The sequence below is a fragment of the Ptychodera flava genome, chromosome 4, assembly GCF_041260155.1.
Source record: "Ptychodera flava strain L36383 chromosome 4, AS_Pfla_20210202, whole genome shotgun sequence".
Lineage (NCBI taxonomy): Eukaryota > Metazoa > Hemichordata > Enteropneusta > Ptychoderidae > Ptychodera > Ptychodera flava.
In genome coordinates this window covers 30257860-30282638 of record NC_091931.1, presented here as the reverse complement: position 1 = coordinate 30282638, position 24779 = coordinate 30257860, and the positions used below count along the sequence as shown (strand labels likewise).

The 24779-nt window shown below is 38.9% G+C and overlaps 1 protein-coding gene across 4 annotated transcripts in view; it reads right to left on the bottom strand.

Moving 5' to 3' along the window:
* Positions 1-24522, bottom strand: part of LOC139131444 (gamma-aminobutyric acid type B receptor subunit 1-like) — a 95193-nt gene extending 70671 nt beyond the window's left edge. The window contains exon 1 of one of the 4 annotated variants that reach the window (XM_070697485.1): positions 24030-24522. The gene's annotated coding sequence lies outside the window, so the exon portion shown is untranslated. Of the gene's footprint in view, positions 1-18139; positions 18386-24029 lie in introns of those variants that run through there. The other 3 variants (XM_070697487.1, XM_070697484.1, XM_070697486.1) reach the window with 3 other exon arrangements.
* Between the last annotated feature and the right edge of the window lie 257 nt (positions 24523-24779).

The window sequence follows — 24779 nt, the reverse complement described above, 5'->3', positions numbered from 1 at the left end:
TTCTTTTCCTCCAATAATCGAATTTTGACTGTGATGACTCAGCAAAAACTAAATGAACGAAACTCAAAATACGTGAGCGGGTGTTATATTAAAGGAAAACCGTCGTCGGAACTGCGCCTGTGCGAGTTTCTTGTTTCCAAACAATGTATTTCGTGCACGATATCTAGATGCACCTCATCATCATAGCTGCAACGTTTAAATTATACGATGTAGATTATGACAGACATGTTTTAACTTTCATCAATCACTAGTGTATACATAGATACAGTGTTTACATTGGTCGTATGGGTCCCATACGACCTTTGAGCGCAGTTCCGATGACTGTACCGCTTCAAGCCATGGATCAAAACGTCCTTGAGCCATAGGTGATCAGCTCGCGTGTGCGCAAGATCGTGCTGTTCACAACTGAAATTTGACAGCAACATCTACACTAAAATGGTCATTAGGTGTTTGACACCCAGCTCAATAAATACAAAACAATTCTAACATAGCAACACAGCAAAACACAACACAACACCCAGTCATTTCTTGTATAGGAACCACACTACAATGGAAACCATTGCACGATCATTACATTCATTAATATTAAATAAACACTTAACTCCTTGATTAATTGGACAATATGTCTTCTCTATATATGCGTATCCAATTTTGATGCACCAGCCGTCTGGCATGGGATTAATAAGATTGCCAAGGAATGTTTCAACATTTTTTAGAAATTTTCGGTAGTCTCGAGCTCCAGCAGCTTAAATTAGTATATTGTAACACAGAAAAAATGAATAACCCCGTATGCATCCATATTTTAAATGAATGTCCGTTTTGGATAACGGAACCGATAACTGCCTAATACTACCCAGAGTCTCGTTCAAATATTCCGAAGCGTTGCATAATTGTGCAAAGGAATACAGACTGAGTGAATGGTGGCATTGGTACGTGTACAGTACAATAGAAAATTCGGTGATAAAACATTTCTGTTGTCCCAAAAAACTCACTAACACGCTTTCATTTCACTCTTTGAGTACCTGCATTTTTTGAATGTCTTTGTCAATCTATTTACTGGCGGAATTTTGTACCCCTGGCGGTCCTGAAATAATAGCCACCGTGGCATAATGTGAGCATCAGAGGTGAACATCCGCATGCAGCGTTAGGCACTTGAATACCAGCTTGCTATCTCAATCCCATCGCTGTGCTGCTTTTATTGATCACTACTTAGGCGTGCAATGGATGGCGGTTTTATTTAATGGTGATTTTTTTGAGCAAAACCATCCTTTCGGCGATACACCGGGAGTTCATTTACCTGGTATACCGGTAGAGAATTTCCGCACGCGCCAGCCATTCCATTCAATATTTCATTTGCATACGACACTAATGTCGCGGAATCTGAAAATGTGTTCGTTTAAATTGTTTCTATTTCTATGTGATGTTGACGTAAGGCCCTTGGTCAGAACACGATCAGTAACAACAATGTTCAAGCATGGACTGCGTTGATGAGTCACATGACGTTTAGTGACACTACGGGTTCAGGTCATTCGCACCTCTACACGCTCCTCAGTCGAGAAGTCTCACGATCTCCTTAAGTTTGTCATTTGTCTATCGCCAGAGCCTCGTCAATTAAGCGCCCACTGGAACAGTTAACTGTGGACTTTCAGATACTTCGTCACGGAAACCTATGTCGTGAAGGTGTCTTGAAATTGAATGTGTGTTTTGTAAACTATGCAAATATTACAACTTGTTTACTATACTGTACGTTGTTAACGTTATTACCATTAGCCTTAAATTGTGCGATTAGGATATAAAATTAGAACGGTATTGACGACATTAATGAGGGAATATGAGATCCGATGTAAGATGCGTGATATAGGGGACAAAAGAATGTTGAAATAATGAGTTCCTTGTTGGCGGCTGTAGAAAACTGTGCAAACATCAGAACAAAATTACGGTGTTCGAGTCTGCGCATAAGTTGAATTAACCTCATAACTAGCCATCAGTCTAGCATTGTGCGATGAGGATGTTGATATCACGACGATATTAAGTACATTATTTATGGAAATTTCGATCGTGATAGGACAAACAAAGAAAACTTGGTGCTCACTGGCGTCGTTCTGCAACTCTGAGATCTTGGCAGATATCTTGCTGCGGATCAACCATGGAAAGATAAAGCAGTCATACGTGCGAATGAAAGAGTATTGATAAAATGTAGACATAGATTTTTATGGTGTGTCCTGAAGATTGTTCGCTCGTCAAAAGTGAAAGACTTGACCTTTTGCTCAAACTTTCCCCGATAAAAGTTTCAAACGTTCTCTTTCAAACTTAAACAAAATATAAAATCGGGGGTCACAGTGCAAAATTTGGTATTGTACAAGAGAAACAAATAACGCAATATTTACATCTATTTTAAATTCAAAATGGCCGCCCTCCTTGTGTCATCTCTAGTGGGAAAGGTACAATTCTCGATTTTTACAAAACTAAGCCAGTAAAAACTATATTTACCCCATAAGCTTCAAAATGAGCCCCCACAAGTGGTAGTCCAAACGAATATTGTAAACGTTTGAGAGTAAGAATATCTGTCCCCGAGGCGCGTTCTACCTTAACTATAAGATTCACATGTTGTAGTCATATTACTCATTCGTTTCCAACGGATGGTAGTCAAGCACGACGGAACTCCAAATCCGTACCATATGACACCGTAATTGACACTGTAATACCATAGCTTTGGAAATAGTAATGATAGTGTCGAACGTTACATGTATACCGCCGAAGCAACATTAGAGAGTATCATAACAGCGTCAAATGTTACAAAAATAACTTTTATTACCTTGTGCAAAAAGAATCGACCTCACGTTTTCAGTGCTTTGCCCTCTTTATTCTTGCTGTATGCATGGAGGCACAGGCGAGACCTAGAGTGTACCTTCATGCTGTATACCAATTGTTCGAAATACGAAACAGGTGCGGGCATCCGAGCCTCGATTAGTAAACTACGTAAGCGGTGAGTGATAGCAAAGCGCTTTTAGGGGATAAGAATGGGAAATGGTTTTATTCAAACTCATGCAAACCATAACTATTTTTATGTCAAAAACAGAAACTTTAAGATAAAACCATGTAAGGCATACATGTGTATGATGTTCTGAAAGCCTATTCTAAAATACTTCAGCAAACACGGTATTTGCAAAACGATCGCCTGATAAGTTCAGAGCTCCTATATCAAGCATTTGAAAGTGTCAAGATAATATAGAAATAACGGGCGACGCGCTGACCAGCCGAGCCCGTTAATTTGGCTTTCCTCGAGCCCGCGCCCACAAATAAACGTTAATGGTCAGAGCGGAGTCTGTTATTTCCATTATATTATCAGCGAACCCAAGAAAACCGTCAAAATTTCCGAAAATTTCAGGAGCGAACGACAACTGGGCCCCAGAAACTGAGCAATACGCGACGCACTGTCACGCGCGCTGTAAAAAATTGGCAAATCCGGAGATGTTTTCAGAAAGAAAGTATCTTAACTTTACCTACAAGTGCTCCATTTTATTTTGTGATTGATTATGATTTACGTTTGAGGTGTAAAGTTACGATACTTTGAGTTGTTAATCTTATCATTCATATTCACGGGCATGTAAACAAACCATTACTGTGTATTTGTGGTCAGTCACGTGGTTCAGCTCGACCAATCAAAATGCGACGGGCAGGGCATGGTAATATAATTAGAGGTTATTACCCAATATCGCCTGTTCCTGTGTCGTATCAGCATGAGTGTCATTTGTGAATGCTGATACGACACAAGGATCAGGCGATATTGGGTAATAACACTGCATGAATACCCGATAATTCAGATAAATTCACATTGATGAGTTGCCTGTATTATAGAATAATACACGTGAATTTACACGAATCCACATGAATACAGGCTTGCTGAATACAAAAAAATGAATTCTTGACTGTATTCATCTGTATATGCACTCTTCAGCTTAAATACAGGCAATAATCTATGTTAATACAGTAAGTATTTTAGGGTTTTTATGCAGTGTAAGCGATTTATCATATACCCATGCCCATAATTTTGCTAATAGTACGAAAAACCTCCAATTTTGAGGCTTTACTTTATTACGCCTTGCGCATAAATACCGGAATATTTATGTGAACAGGCTTCATTCATAAAGTATACGACGAAGTCAACTTCACGCGCGACATCGCTGCAAGCCCTCGGTTTCTCAATGAACCCGAAGAAGAAAGACACCTGGATTCAAAAATCGTCCTACAGGAGGAACCTTTCAAGGTGCAATATGCTATTACAATTGTAACCGATCAAAAACTGTCTCCAGCTTCAAATCTATTCTGATTCAAATCTATTCTGATTTCAAATGCGCTCGATCGTCGTACGGCACGGACCTCTCGCACGGACCTCCCGCTATTTTTTTGTTTACCTTGAGAGTTACCTTGTCAACAGTCGTCGCGCGCGCGCGACATGGCTGTCACGCCACGCGCTCACTACCTGTTCGGGGGGTAGACCGTGCACAGTGCCGGCGCCGTGCGAGCAGCAGAATGTTTGCTAGAGCTTGGCCAAAAAAATACGAGAACTTTGACAGGAAAACCATTGGAAAACATTACAAGACTCAACATTTTATTTTCGTATTTGGCAACCAGAAATACCCGTGTTCCTCGAAGCCCTACAATTTTTCACGTCGGCGACATCGCTTCGCAGGCCGGGAGTGGCAGTCATTTTGTTTGTTTACGTTATTTACCCACAAATTGCAAATGTAGTTCGGGAGAACTCCTAAACCGATGACGTTTATCGTGCATATCTCGACGTTGACCGTGAAATATCACGGCTGATATTTTACGGTGAACGTCACTAGGATGAAGCAATATGGGCATGGGTAGGCTATATGATAATGTTTGCTCCACGGACATTACCACTACTCAGTTTTAAACAGCAATACCTTGATGAAGGCAAATTGTGTGTTGCCGAACGATTGGTTTGCTGTACAGTGTACCGGTGAAGGAGACAGACTTAGCAGTCGTTTAGGCCCTATTTCATTTCTCTGGTATTCTTCTGCCTGGTTCCGGTAACCTTAATGTAAATTTCACGACTGTATATACAGACTCTGATGACTCCCTTCCGTACAGTATTTGAGGCCAGGGTTAGCAATGAAGATCTTCAAGTTTAGGGACTGGTCAGTTTCTTCAGCCTGGGGGGGGGGGCGGTGGATTCATGGGGGGGGGGGTCACCCTGTTTTTGACTTTGGTGATAGGGGGGGGGGGTCACACCATGTTTTGAAATGCCCAATAGGGGGGGTCAGTGTGTTTTTGAATTTTGACACAGGCTCATCATTGCCTAAAATGCTAGTGTCAGCCACAAAATTCATCATTCAGTTGTATTTTTCGGCGCGCCCTTCGGGCACTGTGCATCACTTTGTAATATCAAGTCCAATTCATTGATCAGGTGATAATCCAAGGACCATTGCAAACAAAATGTTGCAGAAATGCAGGTGGAACATGGGAAATGCCCTGTGAAATGTACATTTAATCTAAATTAATGTTTTATCCAACTGAATAGTTCTGAAAGCACCAAAATGCTCTAAAATTGGCACACTAAGCTCTTCGATCTTTGCATCGATCTTCGATCTAGAAACATTATCATATACCCATGCCCATATTACTTCATCTTAGTGACGTTCACCGTAAAATATCAGCCGTGATATTTCACGGTCAACGTCGAGATATCCACGATAAACGTCATCGGTTTAGGAGCGCGTAACTTTAATAGTCATATTTTTCAGCACGCCCAACTTTAACATATCAAGCATACATACATCAGAGATATCTGTATGTTCAATATTTTTCAGCGTGCTCTTCAAGCTCATTACTTTAATATATCATACATCTTTCAGCATGCCCTTCAGGTGCATGACTTTAATATACAAGGCATATATATCAGAGATATCAGGATGTTTCATATTTTTTGGCGCCGGCTTCGGGCGCCATACTTTCAGAGATATCTTGATGTTTGCTAAGTGAAAGTGTACCATTATGAAATCTGCATTTCATATGAAAAGGATGACAAATTCCTGATACTTTTTCTGTTCTCTCTGTGAGAATTCAGTATGAGAAAGCAACATGCACAAATATTTCACAATATATATTTGATACAGTGACTTATTTAGAGATAGAAAAATGACAAGATATCTTTCCTTCTCATTGATGCAGTTATTTTCCTTGTTTCATAGGTTTTCTGTAGAAAGATGCTTTTTTATGAACAAAATAACAGTTAAAAAAGGCAGTTTTTGTCATTATTAGCTGTGCTTTTATGGTTTCAATGTTACACAAGAAAAGGTCCTCTCAGACACTGTACACATCAGATTTGGCTAAAAATGCTCTCTATGGCTCCTCAGTAGATTTAATTGGATGGTTGGCAAGTCTTAACACCCATCAAAGTTTTTGATTCACTGCTTTTTCCTCTTTGATATTAATGATTGACATCCATTTCTGTACAACAGTTCAGGACATCTGGTTAAGCAGAGAAAGTGTGAAATACATTCACAGCTCATTCAAAATACAGCTCATTCAAAATGTACTGTATTTAAACTTTAAGATTGACACTTTGAAATTCCTATCTTACAACTGACATGTCAACAATTTCACTAAAACATAGAATGACTATTTAAAATATAAATATATGTAAAATGTAAAATATAATATATATATATAATATATATATATATATATATATATATATATATATATATATATATATAATTTATGTCCATCTTTTGTTTTACCTTTGTCGCGCCCGGGGGGGGGGGGGTCACCCTGTTTTAGAAATTTGGAATAGGGGGGGTCACCCTGTTTTCAAAATTTTGAATAGGGGGGGTCAGCCACTTTTTGACGTCGGCAAAAAATAATCCACCGCCCCCCCAGGCCGAAGAAACTGACCAGTCCCTTAGGCCTATAACGCAATGTTTGTTCTGCGCAAAACAACAAGATGTCAATAACACTATAGTATAGCAACTAATAACCGTGAAACAAATACTAGCAGGAAATTTCACACATACCTTTTGAGGGCCAATGCTACGTTTATCGGCAACGTTAACTCCGTACTCAACTTCTGAGCGTTCTCACACAAAAGGGCAATGGCCATATATAATGTCACGTGACCCAAGTATCACAGGCGACAATACATGATTCACAAGTCAAGCTAGCTCAGGGCTCTGCAAAGTAGCTTTATGAAAAGGGATCCCTTGATCAGCATACAGTATGTAAGAGGATTCTTCCAATCTGATTAACATTAGACGTGAAGATGCTCTCGGGCGATCTTTATCTTTTTATGCATTTGTTTGACGCCCATTTCCCGACACTCCTTCTTCCCTACACACACCTGGACCTCCCAGACTTAAAGACGAACTTTGCAAATGATATAGAGTGAACAGAAAGCGAACTATCTCACGAGATTGAGAGTCCTTTCCTCTGTGGCAGACGTGTTAGTATCTCTGCAGTACATTCCGATCCCTCCTCTCTATTTCCCCCATTGTTTCTCATGCAAGTATTCGAGCCTGTTTTCCAATCATATCTCAGCGCAAATGTGTCTTCATTACATTTCTGTTTACAAGTGGATCTGAGCCATGTCAGTCCTCATAATATTTTATTTTAAAATTATGTTGCCATTAATTGCACTCGTAAAAGATTCATAAAGTTCAAATATTGCATGGTCACTAACATCATGATTTTCGCGGGAAAAACCACTATTTCACCAGTGCACACAATGCGGATAGTAATAATCACCTTATCGTCTGCTTGCACAAGCTGCTTCATGTTTGTGTACAGGAGAGAACAGTCGTTCGTTATAAACATTAATTAAACAAACATTTTGTACCGTACCGTTTGCTAATACAAGCTGTCTCATACTTGTGTACAGGAAAGAGCAGTTATTTGCTATACACACCAACTGTACACATTTTTCGAATGTGGGGAAATTATTAGTTGCTGAAACTGATAGTCTAGTTGCATGGCACAGAAAAACTGATTTAATTTTGTTTATCCTGATTATATATTTGCATGTTTTCGTGTATTTGTTAACAGTTTATCGTTTGCTATTTGTTGAATTATTGTCACTCCCTCGACTCTTGTATCTTAAAATTTCGTATTTTAAATTATCGGTGTGTTTATGTCAACATTGCTTTATATTTCTTATACAGTGCATAATATTAAAATAGCCACAATGTGCTTTAAACTGAATGACACAGCACTTCAAAAGGGGAAGGCTTTGAAATCGATGAAACTGGAAAAACCTGACAATGAGATCTTGACAGTCAAGAGTAAAATGACTTGAAAAGACAGATTTTAATTTAGCTTGAAAATGTGACATTTCCATAGGCGTGGTTTACAAATCGAAGACTATCAACGTAGTAACCTGTATTTCCAAAACCTTGGTGGACATTGACACAACCTGAATGAGTACGCAGTATTCGGTCCGTCCTGCTTATTTTAGTAAAAAGCACTTAATTGGATATTACACAACCCTGTGGCGACAGTGCAATGTGTGCCGTACGCGGGGTATTTTGCTGTCGTCCACGCACAAGCGTCTATTTGTACTATAGAGTGAACATACCAGTATACACGCCCAAGCAAACTGAATTACATATTAAGTGATAATATGGAGCTTGCAAAATATTTTAAAGCGTTATTGATAAAAAGTAAATTGACAATAAACAAACGCAATTGTCTTTAGCTAGGTTTGAATCCAGGTCACTGACTTATCGCGTAGGGTGGGTTTGGCCACCAGTTCTTTTAAATTTCAACTCTTTGCAACATGTGTTCAAGCAATATAATGATAAGTAGCCATCTTTGGGAATATTTCTCGCACAGAAACAGTGAACAGAATTTGCTCAGATTAGATCAGAGTACATCAAGATGTATCCAGATGGTATGCGAATAATACACAGATATGATATGATTTGATAATGATCATAACGATGATGATGATGATAATGATGATGATGATGACGATGGTGATCATCATCAGTTTCATCATCATCGTCCTCGTTTTCGTCACCATAATCATCATCGTCATCATGGTGATTATAGTGACGACGACGACGACGACGACGACGATGATGATGATGGGGAGGAGGAGGAGGGGAAGGGGGAGGAGGGGAAGGAGGAGGAAAATTATTACCACCACAATAGACATCATCATTTGCAGTGACAGGTCATAGTCATTTGCCAATAAATTGCCGAAACAGACTTAGTTGCGTTGCTTTTCCACTCAGAAACCAAACAATGCTCGGGTGTCGACATTTCATGACTCAATTACTATAGCTGAGATTTCCGAGAAGTTTAGAAACTAAAGATTACATTGGCTAACACTTAAGATAACGATACTTTTGGGTACTTTCGGTAAGCCATTCACAATAACATGTAACACCTGACGATATCCTAGTGACCCACTTTTAGAAAAGTTTAGCCTGTTGCTATGCTGACGTTTACGTTAATTAGACATTGAATTCTTCAACAGGGATTTCAAATGGAATGAATTTCACCCACCCCCACCCCCACATCCCTATACAGAGATTAATTGAAAGTGTTGAACCCCATGTTGGTAGTGTGAAAAAATTCTGTTACGCAATATAGTTCTGTTGTTGAGTTCAATCTGCCTAAGCGGAATTAATTTCAACACTTTAGGGAGGACTGAAGGGTCAAAACAGTTTAATAGTCCGAAGAAAATTCTGTTACGTAATATACTATTCTGTTGATGACTTCATTTCACATGGAACGTAATATATTCCAACCTTTCACAAAGTATGGCCTCACGGATTCTAGCACACTCAGGCGTTAGCAACGCTCACAAGGCCGTATGTTGCCATATAACGATGTTTGAGGATGAGGAATGAATGAGCGAGCGAGTGAGTGAGTGTGTGTAAATACGTATGTTATAGACTAAGTTTTTTCCAATGATATTTTGAAATCAGCTGCTTTATTCGCTATGAAATTCAGTCAAATAATTTTTGTCTGAGCCTGCTGATCTGATGATATTTGTGCAAATGAGACTTCAATACTAACGAAGATACATTTTGAATCGACGTTTTAAAAAACTCTGGCTTTACTTCACGGGAAGGACCGATTTGTGTGTGGGAGCACAGACCCTCGAGGGTCTATGGTCGGAGTTAGTTAATGTTATGGATAATTTATGCGTTGAAGTGGAAATTAATCATTATATGACATTGATCGTCTGTAGTTTATGCATTTTTGTCTGATTATTATGTTTATACACTGTTCCGTCATATCTTCGTCAAAACGCTTCTGGACCAACAGGGTGTCGGTGAGCAAAAAATGATAGCCAGCATGCAAATAAAAATAGGATTTGCCTGAATGGATTAGTTCATTTTGCCGGTGGTTATAAATTATTTCTTAGTGAATGTGTAAATGACAGCAGAATATCATTTACTTTCATTAGTGTGAAGACATTCATAAATGTTTGAAACAATCGAAGATTATGTGGTCGATCGTTTATTGGATTGTTTGGTAAGTTCAGGGAATGTTTCAAGCATTGCCCGTGTGAGGATGGTAGGACGACGTGACGGACGATGGCAATTTTTATGTGCAGACCTGCTTGTCTTATTGGAGGAATAGTTCGGTTGCCATAGTACGGGTGTTTGAATTCATGTTTGAAAATACAGTACACGTTTGTCGGACTACATATGCTCAGCGGTATGTACATATACTTGCAGGTTTCATATTCAGTTATGCGTTTCTCCATCATTGATATATTGGTTTTCAACAATTCGCTGTGCCAGAAAACGCCGAGTTGTAATAGTATCGACTTCATAGCCCATAATTCTCGAGTTGGGCCCTTTTGAGGATTTTGATATCTTACATGCCTTGCCTCTTTTCAAGACTTCAAATGAACCCACGAAATTCTCATCTTTTAGACTTTAAGCTTTTAAGACCACATTCACACGTGTGCCATATAAGTCTCACTTAGTCCATATGAGGTATGGATGGCTGCTTTTGACAGCCTGCTGTTCACGTATCGGCGTCGACCCAAACGCACGCCAACAGGTATACAAGCATTTGTACAAATTGTATATATATATATATATATATATATATATATATATATATATATATATATGTAGGTTGACAGATACATAGATACACATGTATACATACACACACACACACATACATACATACATACATACATACATACATACATACATACATACATACATACATACATACATACATACATTCACACATATATTCACACATACATACATACATACATACATACATACATACATACATATATACATACATACATACATACATACATACATACATACATACATACATACATACATACATAAATACATACATACATACATACATACATACATACATAGAATGATACTGATATACACACCCAGTGTATGAATTTTAGAGAAGGAACCGTAGAAACAGATAATTGTTTGCTGAAACACAGTGTGAAAGACCGACAAAAATTCATGCAAACAGTCATATGGCTGCCATACTACATGTACGAAAGTTGCAGTTTTTGATAATTTTTTATTCGACAAACTAGTATCAACCGAGCTCAGTGCCGTCTCTTTGGGATAAATCTGCAGGAAATGACATTGTAAACACTTGTAGATGCAAATTTATATGAATATTGTCTTTCATCGAGCACTGATAATACTTAGAACGCTGATACGGGAACTCAAATATCATAAAACTGTCATAAAACTAATTATAGTAGTTGGAATATACCATTTGATATTTTCAATTCAAGCAATATTGAATACTTTTAGTGCAGAGTGAATAAGGAAGTGTGTATCAACACATAAAATCTCTACCGTCAGGTCGAATTTAAAAACAGGCGGTGACCAACATTATTGACATTATTGTCTAGCTTTTAAATGGCAATGCGTCAAATCAATAATATCACAATCACTATTTGAACTCGTTTGGCAAAGTAGGGTCTTTTAATTGTTCAAATTTATCAAAAATGTTACGTGCCCGATAACTGAAGGTTGCAATATGACAAATTACCCATAACGACAAGAGAATAACAAAACAAGGAAAAGTAGATGAGATTAAATTTACTGATTAAATCAACATTACTTATATCCATTTCACCCAAATTAGTTCCAGTCGTGTTTAGACTGTCCATTATAATCTCAGGCACATCGTATATAATTGTTTTTCCTTCCACTGGCACCTTTCAAAATACTCTGTCGAACCAAAATCTTGTCTGAAAGTGAAAAGTACGACCATTAATATTGCTATCAACACGATTGGAACTAATTTGGGAGGATATTGTAGTGAATGTTGCATTAATCAGCAAACTTAAGCTTATCTATTTCTTTCGCAATTCACTTATTTTATGGGTAATTTGTAATATTGCAACTTTCACCTCTGGGGCCACATAACACTTTTGATAAATTTCAACAATGAAAAGATCCTATTTTCCCAAATAAGTTCCAATCGTGTTTATTGCAAACGAACAACTGCACTGTTGAACGGGAGTTTCCGAACATCAAAAACAGTCTTTACTGTCTCCTCAATGTAGCATCAATCATGTAACAAACGCTTCTACGAATTACTACAAATATTTATTCAATCTTTATCCCAAGGACCTTTGCTCGCAATATCTCCCCCCGTAATTTAAAATACAAACGTTTGCTAGCAACAACGAAAGAAGCACGCGTGCATGTATGTCTGTCGCGGCAGCCTGTGTGTGATACGTGACGGTTCAAATTTCGAGAAGCAAGCACCCACGACCGGGAGAGCATTGCGTAAAATTTAAACTATGCGGGAGGTTAGCACTAAAATTATCGAGTAGACGGTGTATATGACACCGAATACAGTTTAAACGACCATTCGAAATGTTGAGAGTTGCTTTACTAAACACAGATAGACAGCGCTGTCAAATTGCATTGCAGTGCAAATTAAACATCGTGATACTCGAAATATTCCGAGGCAAATTGTTGTTGATGACACAGTCCCCACCATTATTCATCTATTCATAGTTGTAGAAGAGTCTGTGGTTGACATGTGTATAAATAAACATGAAGGTTATGCAAGTATGGAGTATGCAGACACTATATTGTCAAATTATCATAATTAACATTTATATATTCTGACACATTCATAGTGTACATTATATCTATAAAAAGACTGCAGTTTCTATGTAAATATACCTTATGTCTATAATATCCCTGAGATGTAAATGCTACTACCTATAAAGTCATATTACCAATAACCGGTACAAAAATGCAAAGGAAAACAGATCATATCTTTGAAATAACTTCACATCGCATTTGAAATAATTCATCGGTATTAAATTATAGTAATATATGATACTCAAATGTGGTATAAATGTAAAAATAGGTCTAATGATATGAGAAATAAGTTGAGCTCTAACTCTCTATAACTCCTAAGAGGCAGTTTCTGAAAATTTACCGGAGTATAATATCAATTTTCGTAGATTACCGTGACAAATATATGTGTTTGTACACATATACACGTGTACCAGGATTAAATTTGATCCAATGTGGCATGTCCGTGGAATCACTTTGGTCAAAAACACTCATGTTTAAATATATGGCCAGGCATCCTGCTTGGATTGTATGGTGAAACATAGTAATGTAAACATGCCTAGGCAGCCATCTTGGATTGTATGGTGAAACAAATTAATGTACACCTGAGAGTCATGGCACGTTGTCATTTTACCGAGTTTGAATGAAGTCCGTTAAGCAATATCTGTATAACGACTTTTCACTTGAAATATTCATAATTAAACGGCTGTTTGTTTTCGCATTTGAGGATGTCATAAATCAAATCAACAAGTGTAAATTAACAATGGAATTGCACCAAGTTTGAACAAAATCCATTGATATGTGTTTGTATGGTGGTTTTTGACATGGAAATTTGTAACAAAATGGACCCCGGGCAGCCATTTCAGGCTCAATGCAAGATGTACTGTCATGCATATGTGTCTTCCTGTGCATAATACTTTTGCCAAATTTGAACAAAATGAGCGGAATAATGGCTCTCGACGTGGAAATTTTGAGACAAAATGGCCACAAGGCAGTCAAACTAAATCGCTTCGCAAAATAAATTGACGTGCAAATACGTTCTCGTACATTGCACTTAAGCAAAGTTTGGCAAGAATGAAGATTACTGGACACAGAAATTTTATTTGAATTGTTAGTAACCTGTGGAGTCCACTCATACCCATAGCTTATCTTTAGAGCCCCCTAAGAAAGTCCCTTTTAGATCACGACCAAAGATGCGTCGTCCACAGATCTTCAGTCGTCCCCAATGTTTGAACAAAATCAGCTGTGACATGTCTATATAGTGACTCTAAATATCAAAAGTTTGTGAATATGGCTGTCTGGCGATAATATTAGCTCGTATTGCAAATAAATTGATTTTCATGCATTTCCGAGTCTTGTGACCTTATCGGATCTTGACGAAAATAAATTTAGGTGCATATGTATGCCAAAGTACCTTCCCCTCGTACCAAATTATAAATAAACCTTGGGTATGCGCGTTTGAGTAATGGTTGCAGACGCACGGATACGAGAACGAACCGAGCCCAATCTGTAAGTTCCCTTGTTTACGTCCGGGCCGATGTTTGAATAATGGTTGCAGACGCACGGATACGAGAACGGGCCGAGCCCTGTAAGTCTCCTAGTTTACGTCCAGGCCGATGTGCTGTCATCATCAATATACGTGTACAATGCTATAGCCGAACGCAAGGAACAATACATTTCAAAGATATACTTGACGTTGGGTATGCACGTTTGAGTAATGGTTGCATTTTACGTCGAAAATTATCAAAATTTAGGACAAGAAAAAAAATTGATTTCGATAAAACTCATTTATAACAGCCGTCCGGTAATCCGATCGACGTTAAACAAAATTAGTGCTATTTACTCTTTATTTTCAAACATTTGTAAATATTGATCAATGTTTGACGTATTATAGATCACTAGATCAGCTTTTGTACTCCGTCGCCGCAAACACGCTTCTTTGCTTCTGCACCGAATGTAATGTCAGTGATATATATATATATATATATATATATATATATATATATATATATATATATATATATATATATATACAAGCATCATGAATTCAGCATTTTTCTATATTATTCTTCTTTATTAGGTATGAAAATTTGACAATGACTGTTTTGATAACATGTTATTGTACTTTAATACAACGGAGATTTTGTGTCGACTTTATGCTTTTGCACGAGTGGGTCATTAAAACGCATATACTACCGCAGGAAACGGAGAAACAGATGGTGTTGCACGGAATATTTGAGCATGTACCTATAGCGCTAGCGAGAACCGTCTTGTTATGTCCATTTTTAGATTTTGGATCGTTTTACGAATCGTTAAAGATCCATGACAACGCCAGCTGGGTAATGTCGAATTGACAGCTCCTATGTCAGCGCTTTATACGTCTGTTGAAAAGAGAGAGCGTACTCAACGAACAGCTTGACAACAAACGTACTGAACAATCTGACTAACAGAGTGTAGCTTTTAACGTGGTGAGGGAAATAGGTGAACTGGAAATTTACAATCGATCTCGACGTTACATTATGAACTATTGTTACAATCAGGTATCGCCAGGGGCCCAGGTATGAGGGACTTTCTATCCACGCAAACGTCAAAAGTGGGCCCCTTTAGCCAAAGCATCTATCGTAAAGTTGTTACGTGGTGTCTTCAAACGTCGTGATTGTCTCATGCACAGAAACGTCAGTTTTGACATGTTTCATTGTGTGATGGGAGATATATCATACACACGGATGAATAGAATATTTTTCGGTCCCCAATTCGTTTGCAAGCAAACAATGCCTCACAAGCGCTCGAGAGATTGCCATGGCGCGAGTTTATTTGAGTTTATGCGATCTATTGCTGCAGCGGTAATTTTTAAAGGATGTTTCAGATTTTGTCGCAACGTAATTTTTGTAGTTTTAAAGCTTTTTAGTAATCACTGTACGGGAACAAGTGTGATGAGGGTGTCCAAAATTTACTGGTAACTTATTTGTTTTAATCGGAAGGCTGAAGTTTACAATGGTATACGACTTGAATGAAAGAGGAAATCATATTAGTCATTGTATCAGGATTGGTTTTTGTCTTCGCATTCTTCTCCACGCAGCAAATTTCACCGACACCAGTCACCGTGACTGAGAGCCGTGACTTAGAATGCTGCATTTGACGTGAGTGATCAAACTATACGCCATGTATACACCAACCAACAGGCCAGTGTGTTTCGCAGCCCTTATATTTGCAAATAAACAAAATAGTTACCTCAGGTCTGTACGACACTTCCAACCCGTTCAATAATGAAGAATAAAAATCCCAAAACATTAAGTCATTTGTTATTAAATCGTTTCATTTTTTTTACTGATATACGAGAAAATATCAATGTTCGTCTCAAACGGCATGCATGGTTGGTCGGTGAAATACTGAGAACCACTCACTCCATCGACCCTTCACTCAGATTATTATCGATGAATTATCATGATAGTTTCGTTGAAGGATGTTTGCTCAGTTTCGACTCCCGGACTTGTCTCTTCATAACGTTTGAAATTTAATGACCGTAACAAGCACAGCCATCTGGAGTATAATTCCACCGTATCGAATATGACAGTTCTTGTCACAATATTGACTAAAATGTGCAGTAGCACTGCCCAGTGTATAAGACCTAGCTGTGTTCGTGCGTTTAATTTAACAGATAAGTCGAGAATATCGTGGTTCCTTTGGCAACACAACCATAGATGAATACCTAGCAGGGTAGTAGCCTGGGGGGAAATACCCCACCCCAGGGAATATGTAAATTTATGTAAATTACCCCAAATCTTAGCTAAGCTAGATTCTACCGCCTTGGCAATTTGGTCAGGCTACGGCCCTGCCGAGTACATTAATTAATTTGCGCTTTCCTGTAGGCGGTGACACAGAACTGCCGTCCGGGTATATGCACAGGAAACTCAAAATTTTGAAAAGAGAATAGTGATACAAAATTGTTCAACACGTCAGTTTCGGGGACGAGCGATGTAAAGTGATATGCAAGTCACTTTGGCAGTCTACGTACAGTGTTCAAGCAAACAGTATACTTCTACGAGCACGGTACACAATTAATCATTTCCCCATGGGTCTCCTAAATCGTTGTTTTGAACAAATTAAAATGCCCTGTCATTATTAAAAAAATGTCATTATTTGTGCTTGGAAAAGCAAACCTATTTCACGAAACCAGTCACCCTAGTAATAGACCAGGCGTTGCTCTATACATAGCGCACTTAAATGTTTCACTGTAATCACCCTGCTGGAAACTTACCTTTCAAACTGACGCTAACCAGACGAGACGAGGTGTTGATCCTAATTCGCAAAATGGGCTATATCTATGCGCAAGGACGTGACAGAGGAAATATGGGGCACCGTGACTCCTTCACGTGTAAACATTTGGAGGTCAACTTCAAACAATTTCGATAAATCCCTTTTCTGTTTAAGAGTCTCCAATTTCTCTTGCGTCGACGATAACGGCTATACTCAATACACGTATAACGTCAAGATAGTTCATTAAATATCGTTTGTAATCTGGACTATTAGTAAGTTCACTGTCGCTGTGACACTATGAAAAATATTTGTATTGTAGTGGGAATCGCGACTCAACTTGACTCGGACGCAAAAAAACATGTTACCTTAAAGGGTAGATGAACATACGATATGTTCCGGCAGTAACTACTTCGAACTCTTCGTGAATCAATGCCGGCAACTTGTAATTTCGAATTATCGCCTGCCTTATGTATTGTCAAATCAAGGATTCAAACATAATACAGGTATATGAAGAAGGGAATCACCCCAGATTACGGATGGACGATGCGCGAGTACGGCACGCATCATCATCATATCTGCTTTGGTTGGACATTTACGTGAAGCTGAGGCTGAAAACGGGCAAGTTCACTATCGAACCTCGGCGCCGGTTATCGGCGCTCTTTACGCTATTTCCATCAATACGCATTGCACTCGCTCTCTTCGGCGTCCACCAAAAACGTAGACCTCTTGTCATAGTGTGCAGACGAGAATTTATAACATTTCCAAAGCCACGAAAGATGACAATTTCGACCTACCTCCTAGCTCCCGATGATCGGATGAATGCGACTGTGTGGACAGAAAGCTGTCTTCAAATTAACTGCGGCACGATCCCCCGGACGCAATACCGGAACTAGACTGCCATCTTCTGGCTATCACGCGAATCCGGGTGCCGTGACTTAGAGCAATTGCTTTCGACGTGAGTGATTCAACTATGCGAAATGTATACGGCAAGAGATGAATGCGTTGAACGTCTGGCCCTCATATTTGCAAACCCAGTAATACCCGGAAAGCCTGTCGTCACGTGATCCACATCGCTCAACCTACCCGCTCAGTGTCGCGTCTGCACGTAAACAGTCCACAGACGCTTAACTTTAAAACTGGCAATAATACTAGTAGTTTGCGGGTTGGCGCTCTTACAATTGGAAAGTTTACGTAAGCAGTAAACCTGAAAAACATCAAGTAATTGAGATAGTGTACTTTTGTTCTCTCTTGGCTTCTGATAATGATTGATAGATGTTACTGGACAAAACCAAACTGCCGAGAAACAAAAACAAACAAAGGCACAAAGAGTATATGGAAGAAACGAAGTGGCAAGAAATCCCTGCAATGGAAATTAAAGAGCTTCTCGATGTTAGCTTTGCGGAGAACGTGCGAATGCCTTACACGCCATGATGCTGTCCCGTCACCAAATCTGCGATAAAATGTCGCCAGCCTTGTCCCTTGAAACAACTTAAAGGGATACAGTCGTCGGAACTGCGCTCGAAGGTCGTTTGGGACCCATACGACCAACGCAAATACTGTATCAAGGTACGACGGTGATTGATGACAGTTAAAACATGTCTGTCATAATCTACATCGTGTAATTTAAATGTTGCAGCTAAGATGATGAGGTGCATCTATATCGTGCACGAAATACATTGTTTGTAAACAGGAAACTCGCACAGGCGTAGTTCCGACGACTGTTACAATTTAAAACGTAGCAAGCTAAGGTTGTTCGGTGGCTTACATGCGGACGTAGACCGTCCAAAACTCTGAGCATATTCCGAGCATGGTGACTTTTGCTTTTGTTCATCCGCGTTCGAGCGGCTCACCAGTGTTTTGGCGCAGAGATATGAGGCGCCGGATGTATAATAATTAGTTTACACATGTTTTTACAGGTGTACAGTGAAACAAGATGAGTTGATTATGCACATATGCATGCATATATGCACATGCGGAGGGCCCCTGGTGTATGTGTGTGTATATGTACACATGCGCGTGTGTATGACTTTGAGTGCCTGTAATGTAACGCGTACACATTTGAAATCATGGCGATGTACATCCATGTGTGTTGCATTTAGCTAAATATGTGCACACTCAAACCATATAATTTCAGTGTACACTTGTAAAAGGACCTTTTTTTGAAAGTGTAAACTATTCATTTTCATCCCATACAGAGATGCGATAGTCCCATACACCCCCTACACTATACACACGTGCATATTTTTTGACACACTGGACATGCATGCAAATAGACTGAGACCATTCGCATGTTTGCAACAACGTGTGACAGATAACATATGATGCATCTCTGCTTGAAAAATTGATCAGTAGAATACGAAGCTGTACAGAACATACGTGATAGATGTATTTCACTGTTTGAAAATTTACTAGTATTTTGGTGCTATCATTGACAGCTAAATATGTGCTGGACAATGGAGTGATGTATCTTTCTTAAGTTTGCGTTTTACGGACAATACACACATAATGCATATTTTCATTATTGATTACTGTGAGGTGTCATATAAGATTTGTAGAATATGAGGTACATTGAGTATGCAGTTCTTTCTCTCTCTCTCTCTCTCTCTTCTCTCTCTCTCTCTCTCTCTCTCTCTCTCTCTCTCATTCATACACACAAGCATTATGTCAAGCACAAGCATGGCTGACTGTCTCTGATATCTTCATATATATACGGAAGACCAACTTTTGCATCCGCACAACAACATAGAGGGCCTGTGAAAGAGCGCTGCAGCGTTTTAGAGCTAACAAATATGAAGAATGATTCAAATTGTTGAATTATTGTATTTAATGACAGAATGGTCCAAATATGTTAAAATCTTTTAAAAAACACTAGTAATTATCAACTGCAAAATACAGCATTATGATTGGACTTTATATTGATGCGTTTTTGTTTGTTTCCCTCCTATCAGAGTCCTGGTCTGTGGTTTCATGCATAATAAATTTTTGCTTTTAGTTCCTCTCTGTTTTTATTGAAAGTCCGACAGAGCCTGAGCCACTGTGCATTAAAATAAATGAGTTCAGCGGTATTGCAGAGAAAAAACGACATGAAGTGACTTGAGTTGGTGAAAGACCGGGAGCATACCGACGGATCAATATACGCTTTCGGACAAGCCCCGACAAGGTGTATTTCATATACACTGAAATCGACTGATCTTTTTGAACGCTTGTATGGATAGCGTGTTGCCGAAGCAAAGAATTCGATTTATACCGATGAGGCAATGTGAAAGATAAACTTACATTTGATGTAATATAAAAAACAATTGACAGTCAGTTATTATTCCTCAGTTATTGGGACTTACCCGTAATCAATGGAATTCTCAGCGGCCTGCAACGGAACTACTGAACCGCCTTTTCACGTATTGTCTTTGAAGTCAGCGCCGTCCGTCGTTTAATGTTTGCGTAAAAATATTTCGTTCTCCGGTGGCTATTTCTATACTGTTAAAATGTGTTTTATGGAAGATTTCTTTAACGGATTGCGTGCTGAGAAACAGTCGCATTGAAATTTATTGTTTGAAGTATTACGTCATTTAAAGCGGCCGTCTACGACTTTACGGCTGCTAAAGTAAGGTACATTAAAGGCCAGGCTTTTGCTATAATCATTTATGCTCAGTTTAATGTATTCTTAAAAAGCACAAATGACATGCGCAATCTAAAAAGGGCGCAGTCGAAATAGTTGGAGCTGAAGTGCCTTAGGACATCAGATCAATCGAAAACCCATACCTATGTAATTATGGCGAATATTTAAGTCGTAAAGTTTGGCAAAATTGTATACTATAATTTCGAGTCAAAAGTGAGCATAGTTTAGTAAACTGACTGTCCTATTGTTACAAAGAAGAAAGGTGATCAGGCCCACAGAGGAGTGCCTTCAATCCTCTTTGTTGCAGTAAGCTGCTTGCCTCGAGACGCACCTTTATACCGCAATAGATGAATTGCGCCCTTTCATTCTTTTTTTACTGCTGATACCTTGATTCAAGAAGATCCGTACAGTAGATCTCATTTGCTGGGATTCCAAATTCTAATGATTTCATCAGAGAAAAATAAAAAGATTCTACAACGGCTCTTACAAGTACGGTGGTATTGTTTGAGTCACAATTTTTATAGCAATTTCTGTGTATTACATCGTAGTTTTGAGAGTTCGACATGCTTACGACATCATGAAAATGCGATGGTATCACGTGATTGCATGCGCATTACAACGCCGTACGGGGTGAAGTATGGTGGATACCAGGACGCATATCCTACACATTGTTTAAAATTAATGGCTGCAGTAAAATTTAATCTTTCTAACCGTCACGCTGTAAAGCCCCCCTCCATTCGTGCACTGTATCTCACGGAAAAGTCAAATAGAGGGAAACTGATAGGTATACGTACAGTTCTAAATTTATTAATTATCAATTATCTAGGTACAAATAGGGAACATTTTACGGTAAATGCTTAATGAAATTGACCGCCCGTAAACAGTTTGGCGTTTTATTCAACGCTGGAGGTTGCGGAGGCTTATCCGACGGATAAATAGTATTCAAATGTTCTCGATGATACTGCATGCATCACGTAGGCCAGGGACTGGTGCACAGATAAGCGGAGAACTAGCTGAAAGTGCTGTGGAATGTTGAATCGGAAACGACTCCCTCTGTAAGGCAGAAGACGATGACAGATAATAGATGCAAATTCCTTGAATATTAAGGCAGTACGCGCCTCGAAATTGAACTACTTAAACTTTTGTTCAAACTTTCCGCAAAGAAACTTTTCAAAAAGTTCATTTCGCAATCAAGAATAAAAAAACAGTGATCACCGTGTAAAACTTGGTACTAGAGAAACAAATTACCAGATATGTATCTGCCGTCACTTGGAAATTCAAAATGGCCACCATGCCTGTGTTAACTCAATGGGGAAAGATACAATTTTCGATCGTCACTGAAATGCGTCGATGAAAATTTTATTAATCCAAGAGCTTAAAAATGAGCACCCACAATTATTAAATCAAAAGAGTATTGTAAAAATTTGAGAGTCAGATTTCGGAATTTCACCAAAAAGTGTCTTTCACAATTAGTTGGTTGTCTATGGTGAAAACTATGAACATTATTAATTAAAAAACTGGCAATATCGGTGCATTTCTTTGTCTTTGAAAACTGATATGAATGTACATCACAAGAATATAGTGACTGAGAAAGTGATTGTGTACAAGAAATTTGATTTGGAATATTTCATTTCCACAATTTAACAGTCAGCATTATAGTGATCACAAGCACAATATGTAAATGATCACCAGTCATTGAATCACAGCTGTTTCATTGAATAGCCTCAGAAAACTGGTTTTATGACAAATTTGTTTTCTGCCCTGTTCAGAGTGATTAATCGGTATGATTTGCATCGAGCGGAAAATTTGAGGCCCTTCTTTAGGGACTCTGAAGTATTGTCCGAGACGCGTTATACCGAAGCGTACGATGTACGAGGACATAAATCCCGGTATTTTGTGAATAACCTTATTATTATACACCTGTCTGATCCAATTTTACCAGAAAAAGTCGAAATTAACACTTTTTAGGATACTTGTCGCGCACTGCACTGACCGATCGCGAGCAGATTGGGAACGCGTTCAGCGCGTCCGCTATATAAGGCCGACAGAACGAAACTTCAAGTTCAACCCTCTCAATGCTGTGCAAGTTCTAGACATTTTGATTTAACGGCATATTTTCACTCAAATTCACAGGTTTTGGACTGACCATTATTCACTGTGTGAAATACTGAATGTTTAGATGTATATGTTTCGTGAAAAATTTAAATTCTTCTCTTATTTACCCGTGTTGACGAAAAGGTGATTTGAGGTCAAAGGTCAATAAGCGTCCAATAACACCTGAAGTTCATGTACTCTGCGTCAAAGTTACTGGACTCAGCGTCCTTTGATACCGAAACTTACTGTAGGGCAAAACTCCATAGGTTACAGACGCAGGTGTATAACTTGTTCCTAACAGTCACCTTATAAGATATCACCCTAGAAGCGAACCATTTCTGACTCAACTTATACCATTGAACTATTTAAGCCATTCACTTCATCCGCAAAATAGCAAAGATGGGTGGTTTAACTATCCGCTGATAGAGCCGGCAAGAGATTGCATAACTTTTCACATTCGGGATGATATGTTATATCGACAGAGTACGCATTTAGGCGTGCCCACGGCGTAGGCTATTCGATAGGGTTATTCTCGAGGTGCCGATCATAAACAAGTTGTCTTTGTGTATAACTTTTCAAAACTTTTGGTAATCAATGAGCTTACACATTTTCTAGTGCCTATCCGAATGTTAGTAGGGACGTACGAAGTGGGATACTCGCTTTGGTAAACTAGAAGTCAGTAACAGCTGGTGCTAACAGTCAAAATCCTGTAAAATCAACAAAATGCTGAGCAAAGAATGCGTTCATCATTTCAAAATAAGACATGGTCGATGATGATAAATTACTGCCAATTTGTGAAATTTACCAGGTATAGCTGGGCAAACTGCGCCAGGTAAATTTAATCTGGGCACCAATTAGCGAATTAAGCCAGAATGGCAGCCAAATCGCTTGCAATTACTCAAATCGCCGCAGCCGCACATGTAGTTAGTTGACTGGACAAAAAGCTATCTATGATCACCAGAAATGCTACTTACCAGCCACGCAGCAGCTGCACCGCTCATCCACAGTCCGCCGTACGCTGTACTGAATGTGAAAGATAATGCTCCGTCAAGCCAGTAAACCACTCTTTGATACCATGAATCCTGGAATTCGGAGTGCAAGGGTTTGAATCCGTCAAGAAGTTTAGGCTTGGTGTATCTCGTGATTTTCGCTGTTTGTCTTTCAATCGTCTTCTGTCTCCAATGTCATCTACCTCGGGATGATTGCAAAACAAAATCTGTGGTATCATTTTAGACTACGTCCAATAGGAAGCCCATTCTCCTCCCTCCCGCCAATTGGAACGTCTGTCTTTCTGTTTCTTCCGCCGTCTGTTTATCCGCTACATTCATGCGTATGTGTCTTGTTATCTGTCTCTATTTCTGTCATTCTGTAAATCAGTGTTCGCAAGAGATTCCATGTCCATCTACGTCATCTTACCCCCAGTTTTGCATTCATATCCGTGTCCCCTCAGCCTGGAGGTAACTTCAACCAACAGAGAGAATCACGTGATAGTTTATCACAATATTTATGAATATCGTTTTGGGTCATTTTGTTATAATGACCCTTGACCCGCAGTAAAGAGAAGGTTTATTCTACAAAAATAATATGATCGAAAATATTTAAACAAGGACGACAGGAGCAAGCGATGAGATGATATCAGATTTCTTGCCGTTGTAAACTCTGTCCGTGGGATCTCTGAGGGTCTCTCGGCGAACAGGATGTGACACTGTGATACTGAGCGACTC